The sequence below is a fragment of the Carya illinoinensis genome, chromosome 3, assembly GCF_018687715.1.
Source record: "Carya illinoinensis cultivar Pawnee chromosome 3, C.illinoinensisPawnee_v1, whole genome shotgun sequence".
Taxonomy (NCBI): Eukaryota; Viridiplantae; Streptophyta; class Magnoliopsida; order Fagales; family Juglandaceae; genus Carya; species Carya illinoinensis.
In genome coordinates, this window is record NC_056754.1 from 32,470,224 (window position 1) to 32,494,103 (window position 23,880).

The following is a 23,880-nucleotide window of genomic DNA, read 5'->3' on the forward strand; positions in this document are numbered from 1 at the left end:
CATTTAGGATTTTACTAGAGTTGAAACCCGATTGATCTAGCACAATTTGATTGATCAGATGAAAGAATAGGATTTTGCTTAGATAACGTGATCTCACACATTGATTCCTTTACAATCCATATCATGATTCCTCTTTGTGCCAAGTATCCAAAATTATTCACCGAGTGTGGCTAAGATCTTTTCAAGTGTACAAATAAAACTTTCCTAACTAATTTGGACATTCTGCATTGTGATTTTAAAAACACTACGTTAGGTGCTACTATTGAGGTTACTATTCACTTTGGGAGAGTAAAAAAATAAACTTTTCACTGTAAAATTTTAAATATTCATACAAACCTAACTGTGCAATTTTTATTTTTATTTTTATCAAAACTCAATGCTGAAATGCCTCAAAAAAAGCAAAACGTGTTTTTGAATAAGCGTATCATCCAAAAACTGAAAATGAGATTATTGTACCATAAAATTCTAAATAATCAACTAACTCAATTGACGTAGACCATAATGCATTATGACACTTCTAACTACCTAGAATAAATAAAATTACACTTCTAACACCACAGTGAGTGATACTGACTATGCTGACAAACCAAAACCTATGCGATTAGTCGATTGGTGAAAACTTATGAGGTTTTCACTAGGTAATTCCTAAATCCTATAGAAATTTCACTATTGAATTTCTAGTGGGTCGTTACAGTTGGAATTAAATGTGAAGCTGTGATGTGATTGTGAATGGTGTAATTATGATGGGATTATGATTGTGTAGTGGCGTGATTATGGTGAATGTGCTCTATGTTGTGAACTGGAAATGTGAAGTTGGTGTTGTGTCCCTGTGCAGTTTAGAAAGTGGTTGTGAATAGTGTGAAACGATGGGATGTGGTGCAGTTGTGATGTGGTTGTATATCATGTGAAGTGTCGAGATAAGCTATGTAGTTTGGACTTGAGGTGTGAAAGAATGTGTTGGTTGAGATTGTGTTGGCTTGTAGGACCTCATAAAAACAAGTGGATGTTTTTGTAGACTATATGTTGATCTTAAGTGATAAAAAGATAGAGTACATGTATAAATTGGTTGGATGCATGTGCAAACAAATTTACCATATATAATGGATAGTCTGTCTTAAGCATGAGTACACTTTATTTAAGTCTCAGAGTTGGCTTAAAGTTGTATATTATACTTGGCTTGTATTAAAATAAAATGTTAGTTATTGTCTATGAATAAAGGAAGGGATGTGTGTATTAACTACAATTAAGATATATGACTTGGTTGATTCAAGTTATGCATCAGAAGAGATTGCTTGGAAGGAAAAGTGTGATGAAAGTGATAGCATGTTTTAACTTTTAAAATGAATCAATGAGGTTCACTTAAAAGGATAAGAACATAAAATAGAATGCTATGTTTGGAAATGTGACCTTAAGTGGGTCCCAAGCTACCGATTTGGCAATTTAGAGAAGGGTGATAAATGAATGCATGGAGGATGGATTTGATAATTAAATGGGTCAAAGTGAAGAAAGTCTAAGTTGTGAGTAGTTTATACATTTTCTAAGTTTTAGTTGCTTATGCACTTGAGAAAAATGAATGATGTAAAGTTATGTATGCATGTAGGTTTCCATCTAACATGCACATAAATGGACTACATGAAATGAGAATAACAAGGAGTCTAGGTAAGTATTATGTTCATACGTTTTAGAGTTTTCTAAATGTTATGAAAATGAAAATAAAAATGAAAAACTTTTATGAAAAATGTTATTTTTATGTAATAAAGGAAAATGAAATGATGTTTTATGAAAGTATGTTAAGTATTAATATTCTAAGATATATGTATGTAATGGCCTTCTTTGGCAGCCCCTATTGATGCATCTCAAAGAATAGTTGCATGCATGTGAGATGAATGCTATATGTAGTACTTATTGTCTTTATTTTCCATGAAATTAAATGTTGAGGTTTATGCTTGATGCTAAGAAATGATATTTAAATGATGCAATGAAAGGATATTTATATGAGGCTATGAATTGAAGTTTAAATGATACTATGAAAGGATGTTTAAAGCATGCTAAGAAATTATGTTTATTGATGGTGTTTATGTTTATGCTATGAAATGATGCTTAAGGGATGTTATGAAATGATTTTTACTGATGATGTTTATACTTATGCTTTGAACTGATGTTTATGAAATGAAATGGATTGATGATTGAAATGAATGAAAAGGAAATGAATGAAAGGAATGAATGAATGAATGTTTTAATATATGAAACTACGTAACGGCCATGACTGAATAAATGAATTATCATACCAATGGACTTAATAACTTACAATAGAGGGTAAATAGTACTAGTAGTACACATAGTACTACCCTTAATGAAAATGGATTCCCAACCTGTGGCCATGGGTGGAATCTAAGTCCAAAAGACGGCTAATCCCAACACAAGGGGCATAATAGTGTATAACAGCTGGAGGAAAAGTGATTAGAGTTAAATTGAATGTTGTGCAATCATTTAGCTCTTTATGAATAAATATACAAGGTGTGGGAAATGTTTTGTGAGAAAGGAAAAGCTTTTTTTTTTTTAAAAAAAAATAAGTCCACCTTATAATGTTTTAAAAGGAAACGAATGTTTTATATAAAGTATGTAAAGGAATTCTGAATACATGAATGAAAACGTATGTTAGTATATTTTTAAAGTATGAAGTAATGCTTATTGAGTATTAGAATCATTTTGCTTTTATGTGTCCCTCCTCATTCTAGGAACAAAATAAGGATGAAGAGTCATATGAGACATGACTCCAAGGAAAGAGCAACAGAAGCCTAGGTATAAGGGTGTAAAAATAAATTGGAAAACCAGCCCAGATCAGATAGGCCCGTTGATTCGGTCTGGCTTTCAATCGGTTCGGTTCAGAATCGGTTCATTCATTTAAAAAACCGGTCAAATTTGATCTGGAATCAGTTTTACGTTTTCTAACACCAGACCAATTCACATATTATATATATTTATTAATTTTTTAATATTATATATAATATATAATTATGTATAAAATAATATATAATAATTTATAACATAATATTTTAATCTTAAATATGAATATTTATTTGATCATATGTTTTAAATATAAAATACATATATTAAATATATTTTATTACCTAATAAATTCTCAATATATTTTTTTTGATAAATACATTAGTAATACTAATATTCTTAATATATTAAAACTGAAAAACTGGACCGAACCTGACAGAAACCAATAAAACCGGAAATACCGATTTAGGGAAGTAACCGGTGTGTAATCGGTTTTAAAAAATGCAAAACCGGTGTTATCGGTTTGGTTCTAGATTTTGTCCAAAATCAGACCGGTTACACCCCTACCTAGGTATATTTATGTAATGTATGAAAGAATATTTTTGTAAAAACACTTTTACTTTAATTTAATGATTTACAATGTAAACTCTCTTTTAATTTATAGAGCAGGTTTTAATTTTAAATATAAAATCTTTTATATCCTAGGAAGGAAATGAAAAAGTTTTAAATGGTATAGTAATTCCCGTCTCATTTTTTAAAACTATTTTTTAAATTCCTACCATAAGGACTGGCATTACAAGGCAGTATCAGAGCACAACCCAGGTTATGAAAGATTCTATAAAATTTTCCAAACTAAAAGAGAGAATTTTACAAAGAAAGAAAATTTTACAATGAAAAGAGAACTGAAAGTGAAGGAAAAACCTAGGCTAAAGTCTTCCTGAGGCATGTCTTGTCTTGTAGTAAGTATATGAAAGTGTTTATGTTTCGATGTTATGATATTTTATAGTATGACATAGTCAATGCATGCATGTCAGAATGGCACCTACTAGGAGAACTGATGTTAAGTGCGTGAAATGAAAGAAGTAATAAGGAATGGAGGTAGTTAGAAGAGAATGAATGATGAACTATGAAATGCTAGGAATATGTAGATGTAGCTACATGTGTATGTGAGGAACAATTAGAAATGATGGATAGACTACGATAGTTACAAAGTGCATGGATGACCATGAGTTACGTTAGAATCAAGTTGGAGGATAAGAAGGTAATTATAAGCTTTTTAGGAAGGATTGTATTATGGAAGGTACAAGTGCTACATGATGGATTGCATTAAGTACTTGGAAAAAACTTGAGTATGTTAATGGAGGATTGACAAGACGCAAGGAGGCAAGGTGCTATGCAAGGAGTGATTCAAGCAATGAAAGTGTATGAAGGCATGAAGACGACGTGAGGACAAGCATGAATGAATTTGAATTAAGTATAAGCAAATTTCAATGACATAATTTTTATAAGGAGGGGAGAATGTGATCAACCGCTCATTTTCCTCTCAATTGGTCATGAGTCTTACCTTTACATTTTAAATTTCAAATCTTTGTGGAAGGCTTGCTTCTCTCCCATGGTTATTCTGTCATTTTTTCTGTAATTGATAGACTAACGAAACATGCACATTTTTTTTCCACTATCACACCCTTATATTGCCAGTAAAGTAGCCCAAGTTTTCTTCTCCAATGTATTTAAATTGCATGGTATCGCCAAGACTAGTCTTAGATAGAGATGCAATTTTTACCAATCTGTTTCAGAAGGAGTTGTTTCACCTGCAAGATACTACATTGGCTTTTCAATTTTGCTTATCATCCACAAACAAATGAGCAAGATAAAACTCTTAACGAATGTCTTGGGGGCTACCTAAGATGTTATATTGGGCCTAAGCGAAAGGATTGCGCTATGTGGCTTCCTATAGCTGAGTGGTGTTCTAGCACTATAACTCACTGTTCTTCTAGCATGTCTTCTTTTGACACCTTAGTTGGATATTCACCACCAAAGTTGCTTTCATATGTTTCTGGCACAACAACAAATGAGATTGTGGATCAACAACTTAGATCAAGAGAATTTAAGCAAGGCCTAGCAGAGAATGAAATTGTTTTCGAATAAGAAGAGCACCAAAAGGGTTTTTGACGTTGAAGATTTTGTGTATTTGAGATTGAAGCCATATCAACAGAAGAAAGTAGCACTTCATCATAATCTTAAGTTGGAAGCATAGTTCTAAGGTTCTTGCAAGATTTTGGCAAAATTGGGGGAAGCGGCTTGTAAATTTGGTCTGCCCACTTCATCCAAGATACATCCAGTGTTCGATATTTATTGTCTAAAAAAGAAACATGGGTAGTAGATTGTTCCTTTACCCACCTTGCCTCCAATTGACTGTGGAGGAGTTATTCAGCCAAAACTTGAAACAATTATAGGAAGGAGAATAAGGAAGGTGAATAATCAAGCCAAAACAAGATATCTAGACATCGCAAACTCTTCAGATGTCATTGGGGTCTCCTAGCGTGTGCTGAGGAGTTTTCTTTGCATTAGGTAGGACTTGTCTCCTAGTTTATTCTGAGGAGGGTGTGTAGTAAAAGTGAGGAGGTTTCTTCATAGGAGTGAGTGTCAAAAGGGATGTCGGACAACATTATTGATGTTGACATGTGTTGCAACATGTGTTGCAAGTTGACATCACTAATGAACCCAAGGTTGTCAGACATGGACAACTTAATCTTATAGGCTTTATTGTATCAGAAAAGAAGATTAACATAGTGGCCTTCAAGACCACTATGCAGAATGTATGGAAGACAAAGGGCTAGACTCGTTTCAAAGATGTGGTTGATAATCTTTTCATCATTGAATTTCAACAAGAACAAGATCTACAGAAAGTCCATAAGTGTAAGCCATGGACTTTTGATCGTAATCTCTTGTGCCTCAACCATTTTGATGGTTTTTCTGCTCCAAATGATATTCGTTTCACTGAGAAAACTATGTGGATTTAACTCCATAACATACCTTTTGGTAGCATGACTAAGGAAGTGGGTGGGCAGATAGGCGGAAAGATTGGTATGGTGGAAAAAGTAGATGTGGATGAGGATGGGATTTGATTGGATAGGGTCCTTATTTGAGAGTTAAGGTTGCTGTTGGCATCACCAGACCACTGATGAAAGGCATCCTCCTTAACTTTCAAGGTAAAAAGTATTGGATTGTGTTTAAGTACGAAAGACTGTCTAATTTTTGTTTTAGATATGGTGTTATTATGCATGGCAAGGAGGGTTGTTCAAAAGGATTTGGTAGTAGAACCATGCATGGAGGGTGATGAATACTAGTATGGGCCATGGTTGCGTGCTCCAATAAAAAAGGCTTTCATAAGGAATCAAACAAGAAACTAGGGTGGTAGGGATACACCTGAGTCATAGTCCTTCGAGCAACAGGATGAAGATGAAGCCAATTATGGAAACATTCCTTCTCATGGGAAGGATGCCAATTTACTGGGTGAACTGGTTGATTTTTAGGAGGATATATGTAAGGAAGAGGATTTTCAGGATTATTGCCTTCCAAGTAAGGAGGAGACTTTGAAGGGTCAATGTCTAAATATGGAAACTATGACTAAGATTGATGCACATTCTGTGGAGGTAGATTGCACAATTTTGGGCAAGGAAAATGGCATGACAATAATTGATATGGAAACTAATTCAGTAGAGAATTATGCTAGAAAGGAGGTTCTAAAAAGGAAGGTTACTAAAGCATCATAGGTTAATAGTTCTGTTACAATAAAGGGTATAGATGAAGCCTGTTGTAAAAAATAGACTAAGTGGAAAAGAAGGGCCAGAAATAAATAGCTCAATGAAATTGTGTCTATTCAGCCTGTAACTGCAATCCATAAAAGGAAAGTTTCACCTGTTGACGACCATATTGCAGCTGATAACTAGCTACTGAATGAAGGAGGGCTTGTGGCAAAGAAGTTCAAATCTAAGGAAGTTGTAGACCAAATGCAAGATGTTTTATTGGCAAAGGCTGGTCACCAGCACTGCCAACTCAAATGAGTATCTTAAGTTGGAACTTCTGAGGGCTCCTCGACAGTTAGAGTCCTTAGTCTTCTGATTAGGAGAAGTGTCCCAAGTTGGTTTTCATTATGAAAACCAAATGCATGAAGGAAAAGCTGGAAGTCATTAAAGTTAAGCTTAAATTTGACTATTGTATGGTAGTAGAGAGCTGTGGCAGTAGTGGAGGACTGGCTTTGCTATGGAAGCATGGATTGGATGTGCAAATCTACAATTTTACCATATGGCATATTAGTGCTATTGTTAAAGATACTCCAAGTGGTAATCCTCAGATTTTCACTGGCTTCTATGGCCACCCTGAGACTTCAAAAAGGGAATGGAATTGGATGTTACTTAAGAGGCTTAAAGATGGCATTTTGATGCCATGGTTATGCATGGGTGACTTTAATAAAATTGCATGTCAGAGTGAAAAGGTGGGTGCATCAGTTAGATCTTACAGACAAATGGAAGCTTTTAGAGATGCTATTGGGTATTGTGGCGGATTGCCTTTCTAGGGACAAAATTTACTTGGTCCAATAAAAAACAAAGAAGGGGCTTTACCAAGAAGAGGCTAGATAGAGCTATGGCAAATTCAGAATGGTAGTAGATTTTTCCAAATTCTATCTGTCAGATTTTGCCTATTGTGAAGTCAGATCATTCGCCACTTCCTTTATACCTTTTACCAGCAACAACCATAGGTGTAGGGGGAAAGCATATTTGTTCATATATGAGGCTTTGTGGGCCTTGAGACCCGAATGCACTACAAAAATAAAGAAAGCTTGGAGCCAGGTGGTAGAAGATGGCCCCTTGGATTCAAGGATCAGGGAAAACTTCTCAAGTGCAAGCAGGTTCTTCAAAAGTGGAGTGTTGACTACAATAGGAAAACACCTACTCATATTAAGAGAAACTTGAGAAGAATTGCTAATTTGTAGCAAGAAGGGACTAGAGATCACATCAGCACTATCCAATAGATTCAAGAGGAAGTGGAGACCCAGTTAGCAGAAGAAGACTTAAGATGGAAGCAGTGTGTGAAATAGCATTGGTTGCTACATGGTGATAGAAACACTAAATTCTATCACATGTATGCAAACCAAAGAAGGAAAACCAACTCTAGCAGCAAGATTATAGACCCAATTGGAAAGCTGATCACAACCGGGCTCAAATTGGTGATGTTTTCATGGACTTTTTTACTTTATTATTTACTTTATCTAACCCATCTACTCTTGAGATTTGTCTGTGTGGCATGAATTCCAAAACTTTTGCTGAAATGAATTCAAAGCTAATGAGGAGTTTCTCTAAGCTGGAAGTCAAAGAAGTAGTCTTTCAAATGACCCATCTTAGTTCACCTGGACCTAATGGGTTCCCTGCCCATTTGTATCAAACCAATTGGGATACCATTGGGGAAGAGATCTGTCATTTTGCACTTCAAGTTCTAAATCTGGGTGCTACTTACAATTGTTGGGGTTAAAGCAATGGGTTCTTTTAAAAAATATTTGGGACTTCCAGTAGTGATGGGAAGATCAAAAGTGGTTGCATTTCATTCTATGGTTGACAAGACTTGGGCTAGAATTTCAAATTGGAAGACCAAGTTCTTATCAATAGCAGGAAAGTAAATCCTTTTGAAAGTTGTCCTTCAAGCCTTAACAACATATACTATGAGAATTTTCCTGCTTCCTCATTCAATTACTCAAAGGCTCAACAAACTCTTAAAAAAGTTTTGGTAGGGCTATAATGATATCATTCAAAGATCCAATGGGTCAAATAGAATTAGATGGGACAACCAAAGGATAGAGGGGGTTTGGGGCTTAGAGATTTCAGAAGTTTCAATGTAGCTATGTTGTCAAAACAAAGCTGGCACATCTTTAAAAATCATGAATCCCTTCTTGCTCAGGTATTAAAGCAGGAATATTTTTCGAAGGTAGATTTCCTTAATGCTAAGTTGGGACCTAGGCCTTCTTTTGCATGGAGGAGCTTGATTGTAGGACATAATCTTTAAAAGAATGGCTTAGTGTGGAGAATTGGCAATGGGCAGCAAGTCAGGATATGGGAAGATAAATGGATTCCAATGGCTCACTCTCTTTTGTTTCAATCTCAAAAAGTGCCTAATGATGAGTTTAAGTTAGTGGCAGATATTATAGATGTTGATACAAAGACATGGAAGGAAGATGCACTTTCAACTCTTTTTACCCCCTCAAAAGCTCAAGTCATTAAATCAATTCCAATCAATCTTGATGGCAGAGAGGACAAGCTTGTTTGGAATTATACAACAAATGGAGTGTTTATGGTGAAAGGTGCATATTTTCACCATAAAGATATGGAAACAAAACTTGCTGGAGAATCTTTTAGTGGGAATGTGCACAGTGATATATGGAAATCCATTTGGAGCCTAAAAGTGTCTAATAAAGTGAAGATGTTTATTTGGAGAGCCTGTAGTGATGCTTTACCCATGTTTGAAAATCTGTGGAGAAGGAAGGTGATTAAAGAGGCTCATTGTCCTATCTGTAACCTGTTCCCTGAAACTACTGAGCATGTTCTATGGTCTTGTGCAGCAGCTTGAGATGTCTAGAGCCAAGGCTATTGAAGAGTTCAAAAAATGAAAGGTACCAATGATTCTTTCTTTGAGATATGGAGGATCTTATTCAACAACTTGAATTTGGAAGAACTTGCTGAAGCTGCAGTTATAGCTAGATTAATTTGGTTGAGAAGGAATAATGTGATACATAGTCAAGCTTTTTCTCATCCAAACTTGCTACTTAGCAAAGCTTAAGAAGAGTTATTGTTGTTTAAAGAGATGCAAGAGAAGCAATCAATTAAAGCATCGACAGAGCAAAGTAGTTTGTGTGTATGGTAGAAACCTCATGTTGGTATTTACAAAGTGAATTTGGATGCTACTACAAGTACTGCTGCTAGAAGAATTAGAATAGGGGTTATCATATGGGATGCTAATGCAAATGTTAGAACTCTTCGAGCTTCATGTGACTTAGCTATAAACCCTTTTACGGCTGAAGCATATGCACTCATGTTAGCAATATTATTTAGCCGAGAGGTGCGAATTAAACAATTAATCATGGAAAGTGATGCACTTCAAGTGGTGAATAACCTTAGTAAGCTTGCTACTAATTCGAGACAAGGTGGTCTATTGATTGAAGAAGCAAAAGATATGCTCAACTCATTTGCCCAATGGTCTAGTTGCCACATTAAGAGAGAGGGTAACAAGGTTGCTCATGGTTTAGCTAGAGATGTACTTAGTTTGAATGAAGACCTGTATGATTTGGAAGAAATTCTTTCCTATATTTAGTCCATTGTCTTAAATGACACGATATACGTTTTCTTTGAGTAATAATATTACTTATTTAAAAAAAAAAGAAAAGAAAAAAGAAACCCAGAACAGAAGTGTTGATGGCCTGATTTTAGTTTTACAAACCTTTCAAACCATCTAATCTCATATCAACATATAAATACCATTTCAACACAAATATTTTTCAATTTCAAAATTTTAACTTTTTCATATAATCATTACAATTTTTCTAAATTTCCAAACGAAACATAAAAAATAATTTAACTTTTTCAAATCTCAAAACAAAAATAATATTAAAAATTTATATCCTAACTCTCTTTTAACTTTATAATTTATTTATTCAACTTTTTCTCTCTCCTCTCCCAAACCCCATAAAACATTTTAACTCAAATAATTTTGCTACCATTAACAAATTATCACACTATTATTTACAAATTTTTCATCTTACCTTATTTCATCTATGTAACTAAACGAAACCTAAATAGAAAGGAGCACCATTTGAGGATAGCTCTTAGGAGTTAGTGTGCAAGCTATAGGAATGATGGGTCCTAAGGTGGACCAAGCCTTAGAGATCCTTCGCAAGTTCCAGATAGAGCAATCACAAGATCGAGAGCTAAGAAGAGCAAGGAAGCAATGCAAGCATTGGTGCAATCCACTTTGGACGGGTCTAGCAAGAGCTTAACATTCAAGATGGGTTTGAATGATGAAAATCCAGTTTTGATTAATTTGATACAAGTTATGGAAGAGAGCGATATGACTTAAAGGCATTGGGCACTTGAAGGTGTTCAACTTAGTTAATTCATTTAAAAAACTTATTTTGTTAGTTTAGAATAATTCGGTTTATTATGAGAATGATTTAAGGGCATGTTGGAAAAGTTATCATTTTGTTGAACTAGGGTTTCAAGAGGGTTACTATAGCATGACACTATTCATGGTACAGTAGCCGCGCCACCGTTCACTCAAGGACATTTTTGAGAGAAAGGTTCACAAATTTTAGTTTAGGGTTTTATCATATTTTAGGAAGGTAATATAAAGGATGTAACCAGCCACTTCAAAGAATTAGAAAATATTGAATTTTCATTGTAAGTTGAGTTTACTCCTCTTGTTCTTGATTAAAGTTTTGAACTTATCAAAGGTAAATCACAACCTTTGTGACATTCCTCAGTTGTAATTTAGGTTCTTGAGACAGGTTCTTCAATAAGTATAGTTTTTAATATAATCTAGGTTTTTGAAATGAGTTCTCAACGGGTCTAGATTCTCCATCCATTGACTTAATTTTGACTTTCTTGAGTTTGTTTTTTCAATCTTGTTGTTGGGTCTCAAAACGAGTCGATTGAGGTTCACATCACTACAACAAGAATATCCCTACCTTTTCACCTTGTGGGCAAGGCCTTATGAGAGGGAAGGCCTACAACATTGTGGTCAAAGCTCTCTTAAAGGGTAGAGAATGTTATGAAGCAGTAAGAAGTAATGATCGAATTGGGCCAACGGTTGGGTAGGATTATTCATCCGGGTCAGGATTTCCCAACTCGGTATGGAACCCAGTTATCCGGGTTTCGGTTACGAGTTTTGGCCCGGATTAAATCCAGGCCGGTACCTGCATCATCAAAACCCGGATCTATGTAGTTTGGGTACAATTTTGATACCCTAGTACTAGGTATACCGAGGTTTAAACCTGATACCCGTGTTGTATAAAAATAAAAACCCTAGGCCCCGACTCTCCAATACTCCCCTGTGCAGACTCTCTCTCTCTCTCTCTCTCTCTCTCTCTCTCTCTCTCTCTCTCTCTCTCTCTCTCTCTCTCTCTCTCTCGTTAGAAACTTCAGGCAGCAAAGAAACACTTTACCCATCATCGTGACCCCATCGTTGTTATCGAATCGTCATCATCTCTCTCTCTCTCTCTCTCTAGTGCCGAAATCCTAGCTTGTGTCACTCTTCCTTTGCTGATCAAAGATTTGTTTTTCATGACCGTCTTCTTCTACTTTTCACTCCGTTTGGCTAGATATGCTATTTTATTTTAAAGATTTTTTTTTTCTATTGCCAGATTTGTTAGAGGATCCCAAACCAGTGGATGCTGGTGGCTATCGAGGAGATCTAACAACTTTGGGCACTCTCTAGTGAGGTTCCTAATAGTCTAGGTATGTTTTATGAAACCCTAGCCTCCCCTGTTTTCGGTGTAAAGGGTCAACTTCATCTGAAACCCTTAATCGTAGTTTTAAGGGTTATATCTGTTTAATATTTTTATGTTTTGAAATGGTTGCTAGATCTGATTTCTTTGTTTTTAAACTTTCGTTTTTTTTTTTTCAATAATTTGGGTCTATTTTGTTCTATGTTGCCTTCTAATTTTGGTTAGACATTTTGTTTACTATACTTATGTGTAGATTCAAGGGTTCAATGATTTTTTTCCAAGTGCTTTGTTTTTTTTCTTCTTTATTTGTATGCTGTTGATTCGAGTCCATACCTACATTTTCTCAAAAATATCGTTTTTATTGTGAAACTCCTTTTTGTTTTGTTCCCAATGCAATTACCCTGCTACTTTTGCCTTGTGCTTTTTCAAATCTGTTCCAACTTGTGTACAAAATTCTTGAAGTTTGCGGGTGCCATTTTTTGAGGTCACATTTATGGATTGAGAATTGTTAATGACATGTAAAAAACCATTTCTTGGTTTATTAAGAGAAACCAGTAATGAAAGAAAACATTTATAGAAGTTGAAATTAATTGGTTGATTAACTTTATGTTGAATGCATCTTGCAGATAAGCTTAGACCAATAATGACTACTCTAAGATAGGAAATTTATCATAAACTAAATTCAATTATGGAGGAATGCATTGATTGCATGAAGCAGACATATTATCTATTGGTGGCTCTATGTAATCCACTTTTGAAATGTAATTTCATATATTATAATTTGTATTTTGTAATGTAATGTATAAATACTAAATAATGAAATATGTAGTGATTGCATTATGTTTTTTTAGATGCATTTAGTTAACAAGGTAATTAGTTTTATATAAAAGAATATGCTTTGCAATATTTTTTCTTGAAAAATTTACAATAGAATATAGGCTCCTAGATAAAAATAAAAAATAAAAAAAAATGCTTCTTGAAAGAAACTAAATAATATAGGTTTTTGTAAATTTAAAAAAAAAAAAAAAACCGATTACAGGCCGGAACCAGGATTCCGGGTTTTTTGAAACCCGGATTCAGCCAAGTTTTGGCCCAAGTCGTAACCTGCATATACCAAGTTGAAGACCGGCACAAGTTTGAAACCTGAATTCTGGGCCAAATATACCTGGATATTTAATCCAAAACCCGGATGAACAGTTCTACAGTTAGATAATTGATTATGTAGTAAAACAGGACATTTCACTTCAATAAAACGAGGTGTTTAGCTTGTTAGAATCTATATGTTAGAAGTTAATCCTTTTAGTTTTTTTTTTTTTTTTTTTAAATGTATTTTTATAACACTTTTTAATTTACATTTTTTTTAATTCACAACATCATTAAAAAATATTTCCTTAATCATGAAATTAAAAAAAATCCCAACGATAGCTCCAACAGGAGCTACCGGCGGTGGAACTATTATTATCCTAACATAAAGTCATTCTTGATTCATTTATTGTTTCTTATTTCCTTTCCTGGGAACCCTCTTAACATGCAGTCACGAGTCACCCAACCACCTCCATATGTATTCCAGACATCTTGTTGATTTTAAAGCCGTTCTATGAAAATATTGTTTACAAGAAAATCTATAATGACTTTCCCTAATTTTAAACGGAAAAATCTAAACGTAATCAAAATGATGTACCCCTTGCGCACCCCTGATAACATGTAAGGGGATTTAATGAAATGGTACAGATTGGAGTCGTGCTCAAGAGATGAAATTACAGACTTGTTGAAACGGTGCGTTGAAGCTCTCCTTCTTGAAATTCAAAGTTTGTCCTTCTTGTAGTTCCCTCCTCCTTAGTTCATCTGCGAACGGAGACACCAGAAAGCAGTTCTCAGTTCTCACTGAATCACGACGGAAAGTGAACCCACTCCATCTACTCTCCTCCAGCGATGGAAACTGAAATCTTTCCCTGCAGTCTCTCTCTCTCTCTCTCTCTCTCTCTCTCTCTCTCTCTCTCTCTCTCTCTCTCTCTCTCTCTCTGTGTGATTTATAATCTACAAAGTTAACGGAAACCAAGGTTTCCATCTTGTTTTCAATCAATCTTCATTTTTACAATTGATTAGAATAAAAAATACATTTACGTATTTAAAGATTGTGCAAAAAACCCAAATTTCGACTTCCCTCTTAATTACCGTCTTAACTGTGGGAGAAGGTTATGGGCAAATAAAGGATCTGCTTTCGATTTGGAAGATGTATGTATGAAATACGAGCAGAGAATGGCTACCTGTTTGAGTAAATTCAAGAGCCGAAGGAGGACAGTACTAAAAGTAGAGCTTGCTTGATACACCCTTTATAACCTTGATATTTATAGAGGGGAACGACAGACAAAATAAAGCAAAGAGCAATATGAACTTGATAATGGTGGCAACTGTGACCTATAAGTAGCTTGGGCAGAGAAAATAAAAAGTGGGGGAGCAAGAAAAGTTTAAGAGAGTAAAACTGAGAAATGGAGAGACGGGGCGAGAGCACGGCCAGTAATCAGGCTGGGGCACCGTAGCAGTAATCGTATGCTTCACATAAATCCAACCACACAAACACATAACTGATATCAAATGTCCATAACCACAAACTGGATCTATTTCCGCAAAACCCAAAATACACGACAAACAAAGAAACGCTAAAATAAATCTGAAACCGTGAAAATGAAAATCTCATTTGGTTATATAGTTAATGAAAATCTCATATGGTTAATAAAATGCTGTAATAATATTATTTTTATTTTAAAATTAAAAAAAAAAAACTAAATTATTTATTATATTTTACTTAAAAATTTAAAAATATTATAATAATTAAATAAAATAAGGTTTATCAGACCGAAATTTAGAAAAAGAGTAGCACTAGAATTATCAAAAAATCATCCCGAAAAAGTAATCCGAATGATCCAATTTTTTTTTATTTATTTTTTTATATACTTAAAAAAATTATTTACAACGTCACTTTAAAAAATTTACTTAATCACTAAATAAATAAATAATTTTAAACAATTCGGCAAATTAAAAACCTCCCGATAATTCGGAAGCTTTACATTTCTCTTTAGAGAAAACATCAGCGAAGTTAATATCTACCTTACAGGCACGGTAAAAGAACTCGCCACATTCCGTAACCAAAATAGAGGGAAAAAAAAAACACTGCCCTCAAAGAAAAAATATTTTGAATATAGGATAAGAATGTTTGGATTGAAAAATTCTCTTAATTAATCTATCATAATCTTATTATTATAAATTTTTTTTAATTTTTACATAAAAGATAATAAATAATTCCATTTTTTTAAAACAGAAAAACAAACAAAACTCAACCCAGACCAAGAGAAAATCAGATTAAAGCCAGAAGAATTATGGAAAAATAAAAAACGAATCTAGATCTTTGAATCAAGAAAAATTATGAAAAATTAAAATCTGAATTAGCGAGAGGGAGAGATTGAACCTTCAGAGCTGAGAGAATCTCATCAGTCATCACAAGGGCCGGGGGTTGGTTTAAGAGCGGGATGTAGAGACAGACAGACAGCGAGAGAGGAGAAAATACGAGCAGCAGCAGCAGGCGATATAGAGATTCAGATTGAAAACTATGGATGAATGTACATCATGATCCCCTCAGGTTGGTTTTCGTATCCACATGTTCCGGCTGGCCGCTTCAAGCATTTTTCACTTCTCTCGTTCTCGACGTCGGATCCTCTCTTCTCCCTAGCACGTCCCACAAAAAGTACCCCACTAATTCCCGACGGCAGAGCTATCACTTTTTTATATCGCTAGGGTTTCCAGCTTCCAGTGTTTTTCAAATTTTTTTAAAAAATACATTTTATTTTCAAAACATTCTCAGTTGTTTTATTTTTCAACAGAGTTATTGTTTCGGTTTGGCAAAGAGGCTGGAGAAGGATTGTAATCGAGCCGAGTTCAGTTGGATTTTTTTTGGCTTGTCGAGTTGGACTCAATTTAAAATATTCGAGTTCGAGTTGAGATTATTTTTAATTCTTTATTCAAGTTTGACTCTATAAGTTAAATTCTCAACTCGAATTCGAGTCCTATAAATAAGTTCGAGTCGAGCCGCTCGAGCCCGAGTTTGAATTGTTTTTTTAATAAGATTTAACAATTAATAAATTAAATAAATAAAGAATTAATATTGAATTTATATAAACTAACAAGTAGAAACTCTATTAAATTATAAAATTTTAAAAAATTTATAAATAATTAATATCTAACTAATTGATATTTATCCAAAATAACAATATATTATATGCCTACATATATTATTAATACATAAACTTAATATAATAACATTTAATATAATAACATATATCTATTATACAAATTATAAAATATATCTATAAAGTATATTCACTATATAGACATAAGTAATTAGAATACATATTATATATTAAATTATAAAAATGGTATGCTTATATTATTAGTTAATACATATATACATGCATAGGTGTATGTACATATTTATCAATATATGAATGAGTTTTAATCGAGTCGACTCGAGTATAAACGAGCGAGCCTAAACGAGTTTTAGCCGAGCCGAGTCGAATTTTGTTAAGTATGTGTCATTTACAAATTGAGAGGGTATCTGCTTTAACGAATGAGTTTTTTTTTTTTTTTTTTTTTTTTTTTTTTTTTTTTTTTCACGAGTCGAATTTGTTTCGAGTTTAACCGAGCGGACTATCGAACAGACTAGTTCATTTACAGCCCTAGACTAGAGGGTCATTTTGGACATTGAGAATATTAAGTATTCTCATATTTTTTTTCTTAAATATTATCTAAACATAAAATATTTTTTAATTTTAAATATTTGATTTTTTTCTTTAATCATTTTCTAATATTCATAATTTTCTCAAACTTACAAATAAATACAAAAAAGAATACAAATTTTTTAAATTTTAAAAAAGTTATATTAAAAATTATATTCAAATAATTTTTTAACTTTATAATATTTTTAATCAATTTTTTTCTCTCATTTTTTAAAATTTAATAAAATATATTAATTCAAACGATTTTACTAATATTAACAAATAATTTCATTGTTATTAAAGATATTCTATGATATTTTAAGTGTCTAAACGAATCCTATATCAATGAAGGATCATGATGACATCTCCCAGCCCCATTGAGAAATAACAAAATATTTAAAAAAAAAATTAAAATGAAGAAATAATAATATCCGATTTTAGGGAGGTATGCTAGAAATTGGTGGTGGCACAACCACCTTAAATAAGTGCGTAGACTTTGCTAGATATATAAATGAGTATGTTATCTTTATTTTTATTGAATTACGAACTTATTAAAGGCAAAATTTTTGTCACTTTCTCACTAAATTTAGATTCTTGAAATAAGATTTAAACGGGTCTAAATGCAACAGTCTGCTAGAAATTTAAGGTAGAATTTCTATAGGCTTTAGGAATATCATAAAAATTCCGTAAGTTTTCATGAATTGAATAATCACATAGGTTTTAATCTGTCAGCATAGTCAGTATTATTATTCACTATAGTGTCAAAAATACGATTTTATTTATTTGATGTAATTAGAAGTGTCAGAATGTGTTAAGTTCTACGCCGTTAGACTTAGTTGATTATTTAAGATTTTATAACTTAATAATCACATTTTCAGTTTTCGGATAATATAAGTTGAAAACGCGATTTTCTTTTTTGAGACACTTCGGGGTAGAATTTTCATAAAAGAATCTCACAGTTAGGTTTGTATGAATATTTAGGATTTTACAATTTAAAATTTATTTTTCACTTTCACGAAATGAATACTAACCTCGATATTAACACATAGCACAGTGTTTTCAAAATCATAGTGTGAAATATCCAAATTAGGTTAGAAAAGTTTTATTTGGACACTTAGCAAAATTTTAGCCACATTTGGTGAATAGTTTTGGACACTTGGCACAAAGATGAACTATGAGATGGATTGTGAAGGAATAAAGGTGTAAGATCATGCCACCTAAGTGAAAACCTATTCTTTCATCTGATCAAACAAATTGTGCCAGACCAAAGAAGGTTTCAACTCTAGTGAAACCCTAAATGGTTGAAATTCAATTGAAACCCCAAAAATTTGGTTGAAATCGAAATCCTAAACGGTTTCCGCAAATCCTAAAGTTGGCCTCATAACCATTTTTTATCCGATTTCTAGTATTGTGTTTAATCACTTGATTAAATCACTTTCACATGCTATTAATTCATCAAATCCTTATTATGATATTATTATCCAACCTTTTAAACTTTCGAAATTTGATTTGGTCAAGAAAAATTAGATTTGGGCTTGATAGTATCACAAACCCTAACTAAACCCCAAATTGAAGCCCACTTGGTTGAGGCCCACCAAGGCCTATGAATTTGGCCATCTTGGCAAAACTTCTTGAAAAATTTTCCTCCCCCATATGGCAGGCCATCCATTGCCCTTAACTGCACAAAATAATGCCTTGATATGAAGGATAAATCCACCTCATCACCTTCCATACCTCATAACTGCAGGAGGCAGTCCTTACCCTTTACTATTCTCCACTTTATGTGACATAACCACCTCCAATCAAGAGTCATTCAAGCCCATACCTCCCCCTCCAAAAGTCTAAAGTCTTGCAAGACACATTTCACTCCCTTTCATCACTTCTTAACCCCAGTCTTTGAGAGAAACCCAAAAGAGTTCTCTCGGGCAGATTTCTGGGTCTTTTGCATTGTGGTTTTAGACTCTTTTTAAGTATTTTATCACGATTAATTCTTCATAAAAGTTGTTCTTCTTTGAGTTTACTTTCCGTGGATACCTTCTTCGTCTAATTCCATGGTCATTTGATTAGTAAAAGGTATTTTTAACCATGGAAAGGTCATTCTCAGAGTGAAACTAGAGAGTATGTTATGTTTTGGAATTTCTGACTAAGTTAATGGACATATCTTGGCCTGAAAATTTTATGGAGTACTGTTAGCATGTGTTTATGAATTTTCATTGAGGTTTTGTTGCACGACTAAAGTTTTTGATGATAGATTTTCTTAGATCTAGAAACTTGAAAACTGGAAGTGGAAAAACAGTTTTTGTTTTGAAAAAGTTTGAATATTTCGTGATTTGATCTTATTCCAAAGGTTTTGATATTTTTATGTGATGATCTTAAATCTCTTATTTGCATGTTAGTTTGAAGATATGTATTAGTTTCAAAGATATGATTTTTCTGAGTTGATATTTGTCTTTATGATAAAATTTACATAAGGAAGGTAAATTTTAATAATTTTTGGAATTATGATGTGAAATCCCTAAGTTAAGGGTAAAATAGTCATTTTTTCACATATAGAGGGTAAAATAGTAATTTTACCAAAATTTGTCTCTTTTACAGGTTTCTAATAGTTAGTAATTAGATTTCAAACTTTTAGAATACATTCTCACAGTTCCTCATATTTCACATTTTATTCTCGTAGAACGCGACAATCGAGATAAGTTAGCTCTTAACTTACTTTCAGTTTACTATGTAATTGTGATGAGTAAGGGAACTACAGTTTATATATGTATGTTACCATATATGCCATGCCATGCCATGTCATTACATGTTTATCTGTTACGCATGATTTATTCTGTCATGAATATTTTTATCTGTTACATTATCTATTCTTATCACGTATTGCTATATGTTATAAGTATGCCATGTTAAGTATGTCATATGTTACATATATGTCATATCATGTAATATTCACTGTTGCAAGTATGTCATGTAAAGTTTTTTGTTTGTTACATGTTATGTTATGCTACAAAATATTTTTATCTCAAGTAAGTCATGTCTTTTGAGTTACGTTCAAGTCATGTTGTATTACGTCAGGACTTTTGTCCTTTCGTATTCCAGTCACATTTCGTCTTGAATACAATTTATGTATTTCGGGAACAACTTTTCAAGTCATGTCAAATCTGTTATGTTTACGATACTAGTGATGTGATCACTATGATTGTCCGAGCATCTCCATTTGTAATTCACGAGAGGTACTTCTGGCAAAATCATTTTGATTGTCAGAATTTAGTTCAAGTTTGGTTATACAAATACTCCTACCATAATCATTCTGATTATTAGGGTAATTCATTTAAAATGTATGTGATGTAATCATTCTGATTATCAAAATATTACTAAGTATTCCTGGTGTAATCATTTTGATTGTTAGGATACGTGATTTAAAATACTTATGCTGGAATCATTTTGATTGTTTGAGTATCTTCGATAGAATATAATGGGCGGAATCTTTCTGATTGTTCACTATACCAGACAAAACCACTGCTAAAATCATTTTGATTGTCAGAACTCAGATCAAATTCATGTTAAGTTAGGTTTTAGTTCAAGTTCACGTTCATGTTATGGTTTAAGTTCACGTTCAGTTCATGTTTCAATTCACGTTAAGTTCATGTTTAGTTTCAATTCAAGTTCAGTTATGTTCACATTCATGCTCAAATTCAGTTTATTGAACAAGATTTCAAGTTCATGTATTTCACGTTCATGTTATGTTTAAGATCACGTTCATTTTATGTTAAAGTTCACATTAATGTCAAGTCTCAAGTTCACGTTTATGCTTTGTCACGTCAAGTCATGTCTCACTGTCAAGCTCATGCTATGTTAAGTTTCAAGTTTAGTTCACGTTTCAGTTCAAGTTATGTTATGCTTATTATTGACTTTGATTGTATATTCATGTCTTTATTGCCATGCATGCATAATTAACTTGTGTTGGAGTTTACTGTTAACTTTCTGAGATTGGTAATTAAATCTTACCGTGATAGTCTCAACTACTATTTCCCTCAAATGGTAGGTGATGTGTCAGGACCAAAGTAGGGAGCAGACACTGGCAAATTGGAGAAGGTTGACTAGACGTCACAGACGGAACGCAGAGGTTACAGCCTCCATAGTTAGGTTTTTATATAGTATTCTAACATTGTTAGTTGAGTTATGTGAGTTCTTTGATGAACTAGCCCAATAGTGTATTTTGGTAATGTAATTATGGAGCTCGGTTTCCGTTGTTTTAAGATTACAGTCTTCTAAGACCTGTATTGTAATTGTGGATATTTATTTTGTTAAGTATGCATAGACAATGTTTTAACTATTTGGGATATTATAAGTTTGGTACATAGTATTGCTCAAGAAAAAAAAATTATCCGCTGCGAATATTGCATAATGCTAAATGCATGTTAGGAACATTGCATCTTATATGTCATGAATGGGGGCAAGTAACCTTATATTGCATGTCCTTATACTTCAGATGTTCATCTGATTCCAAGCAGAATCTGAGGGCGTCACACTAAATCTAACTGAATCTAGGTTCTTAAAACAAGATTTCAACGAGTCTAGATCTTCTTGACTTGATTCTTGGTTTTCTTGGGTAAGTTTTTAATTTGATTATGGGTTTAAGGGATTTCAATCCCACGGGTTCACATCAATTAGACTTTGGAAAAACATTAAAACCAAAGATACGTGTCGTGTACTAGGGTTTATGCTCCTAACCCTAACCGGCTAAAAATTCTCTTTTCTGATTGTTGAATCACAAAAACAAATGGCTTGAGAAACATTAGTGAATGTGTGTATGACAAGTGCAGCCTCATCCAATAACCCTAATAGCCGAAAGTGCATGGCACTCAAGATTGGACATCTACAGGAGGTGACCACATTAAACCCTACATGCAAGCCCTAGTGATGGTCAAGCACATTTACTTCTACAGAAATCCACCCCCCCCCCCCCCCCCGCGCTTTCCATTTTGCCATCGAGGATTTGGTCTCTTAAGAAAGAAAACCCTAGACAAACATGCTCAATTGGATTTACGCATCATTGCCTTCTCATGGTTAAACCAATCACTCCATTATCCCCATGAGACTTACAACAAAGCCACAACACAATCTTCAACTCTCTTAAGCCAAACTCTCCACCAAAAACCCTTACAGGTGCATGTGTGTGCATGAGAAGAGAATGAGATAGTGGCTTGAAGGTTCTTACAATGTAATCCTTCTGAGAGAGGTATTCTCAGTTTCCCTCCTATTCTTGTACGAAATGAGTGTTTGGATGAGAAGAAAATGGTGCTTGGTTCTTCCTAGAGTGGGCGAGATAGAGAGAAAAAGAGAGAAGAAAATTTAAAAACCAAAATGACCTTTGATCTCCTTCCAGCAAATGTATGGGCATCGGCCATTAATGCCCTATATTTATAGTCTTTTGTTCCCACTTATTCTCTCCCTCCTATCATCACTTATTTCTTGAAAATGAAAGTTTCCAAAAATTCTTTTGCATGGGCACCAGTGGCCCCTTTCTTCTAGTCATCATTGTGTTGCTTGGAACTTAAGGGACTCACCTTGCATGGAAGACAATTGGGGCCTCCCTTGGGGTGACCGAGAGCTCTAAGTTGTGAAGCCCAAGGTTTGAAGTTATAGGTGAGGATTTTTTTTAGTGTGTGTATGAGTGTAGGAGACCCAACCCATGTAGTGGCCCAAGCTATGAATCAAAGCCCAACCCCTCACCCTTTAAATGACACCATTTTTGTAAAAAAGGGGTGAAACCCTGAGTTCTTTTTTCTCTTATCCCTCTTTTCTCCTCCAGCGCTACACCTTCCCCCCCCCCCCCGAGGGAGTTCCCATTATTCTCTTTCCCTATGCGCCGCCGTAGTTCAAGCCCTGCCCTATGGTTGTTGGCGACGTCGCACGAAGCTGCCAGTAAGTCTTCTCTTATGTATATCTCTCTCTATATCTCCCTTGTTCGCCTCATCTCTCTGTCATTCTCTTGGTAGCCAAACTGGCAACTCCATGTTGCCATCGCTTGTCGTCGCCGCCTCGCCATGTTGGTTCGATGTCAGCAACGGTGAAATCACCCTTGCTCTCAGCTTCTCCCAACTCTCATAGACCTCTCTCTATCGCCCATCCTCCGTTCCTCCTAGTTCAGGCTTCTATCGCCACTGTTCTCTTCTACAACACACACTAACACAAACCGCCAAGGTACATCTAGCTCACTTTTATAACCCACTGACCCTTCCTCTTACGTTCTCGGGAAACTTGGCCTTTTAGTGTTTTGAAAACCCTAGCTGCCACCACACCATGCTACATCACCCAAAACAACTCCTCTCCCTCATGAGCTCACTATCCTTCTCAAATTTCTCCTCCTTCCTTCCTCGTGCTCTTTTTCTCTACCTTTCATCCTCTCTATTTTCAGCTCCATCGTGAGCACCGCCATCTGCCATCCACCATCACAATCCGCCACCCTCAGTGGCTCACTGAAGGTCGTCCACCCCCCCCCCCCCTCCCCACCCCCTCCATTTCCAACTCAGCCTCCCACCTCTTAGATCTTCCCAGTACCAAAATCGAATCTATCTCTTAGGGTTCTACACCACAGGCAACCACCACCATCCACCGCGAGCTCCTTCTTCCCAATCCACTATGTTCGTCAGATCCTACCTCCATTTAGCTTCCTCACCATAGCTTCTCTCAAATTTTTCCCAAATCCACAACTATCCACAGTGCTCCTCCCCTCCAGACACCACCATAGTAAGCCTCTTTGCCTCTAGGGTTGCCTTCTTGTAATTTCTACTCCTGTTCAAATCTAACTCTGAACTTGTTTCCCTATGTAGC

The 23,880-nt window shown here is 34.5% G+C and overlaps 1 long non-coding RNA gene across 1 annotated transcript; it reads right to left on the minus strand.

The window, feature by feature from the left end:
* Positions 1-13,816: 13,816 nt before the first annotated feature.
* LOC122304131 lies at positions 13,817-16,198 on the minus strand. The gene is made up of 2 exons (XR_006240923.1): positions 15,744-16,198; positions 13,817-14,122 (listed from the first exon to the last, which is right to left on the minus strand). It is a non-coding gene; the product is annotated as an uncharacterized LOC122304131 (long non-coding RNA).
* Between the last annotated feature and the right edge of the window lie 7,682 nt (positions 16,199-23,880).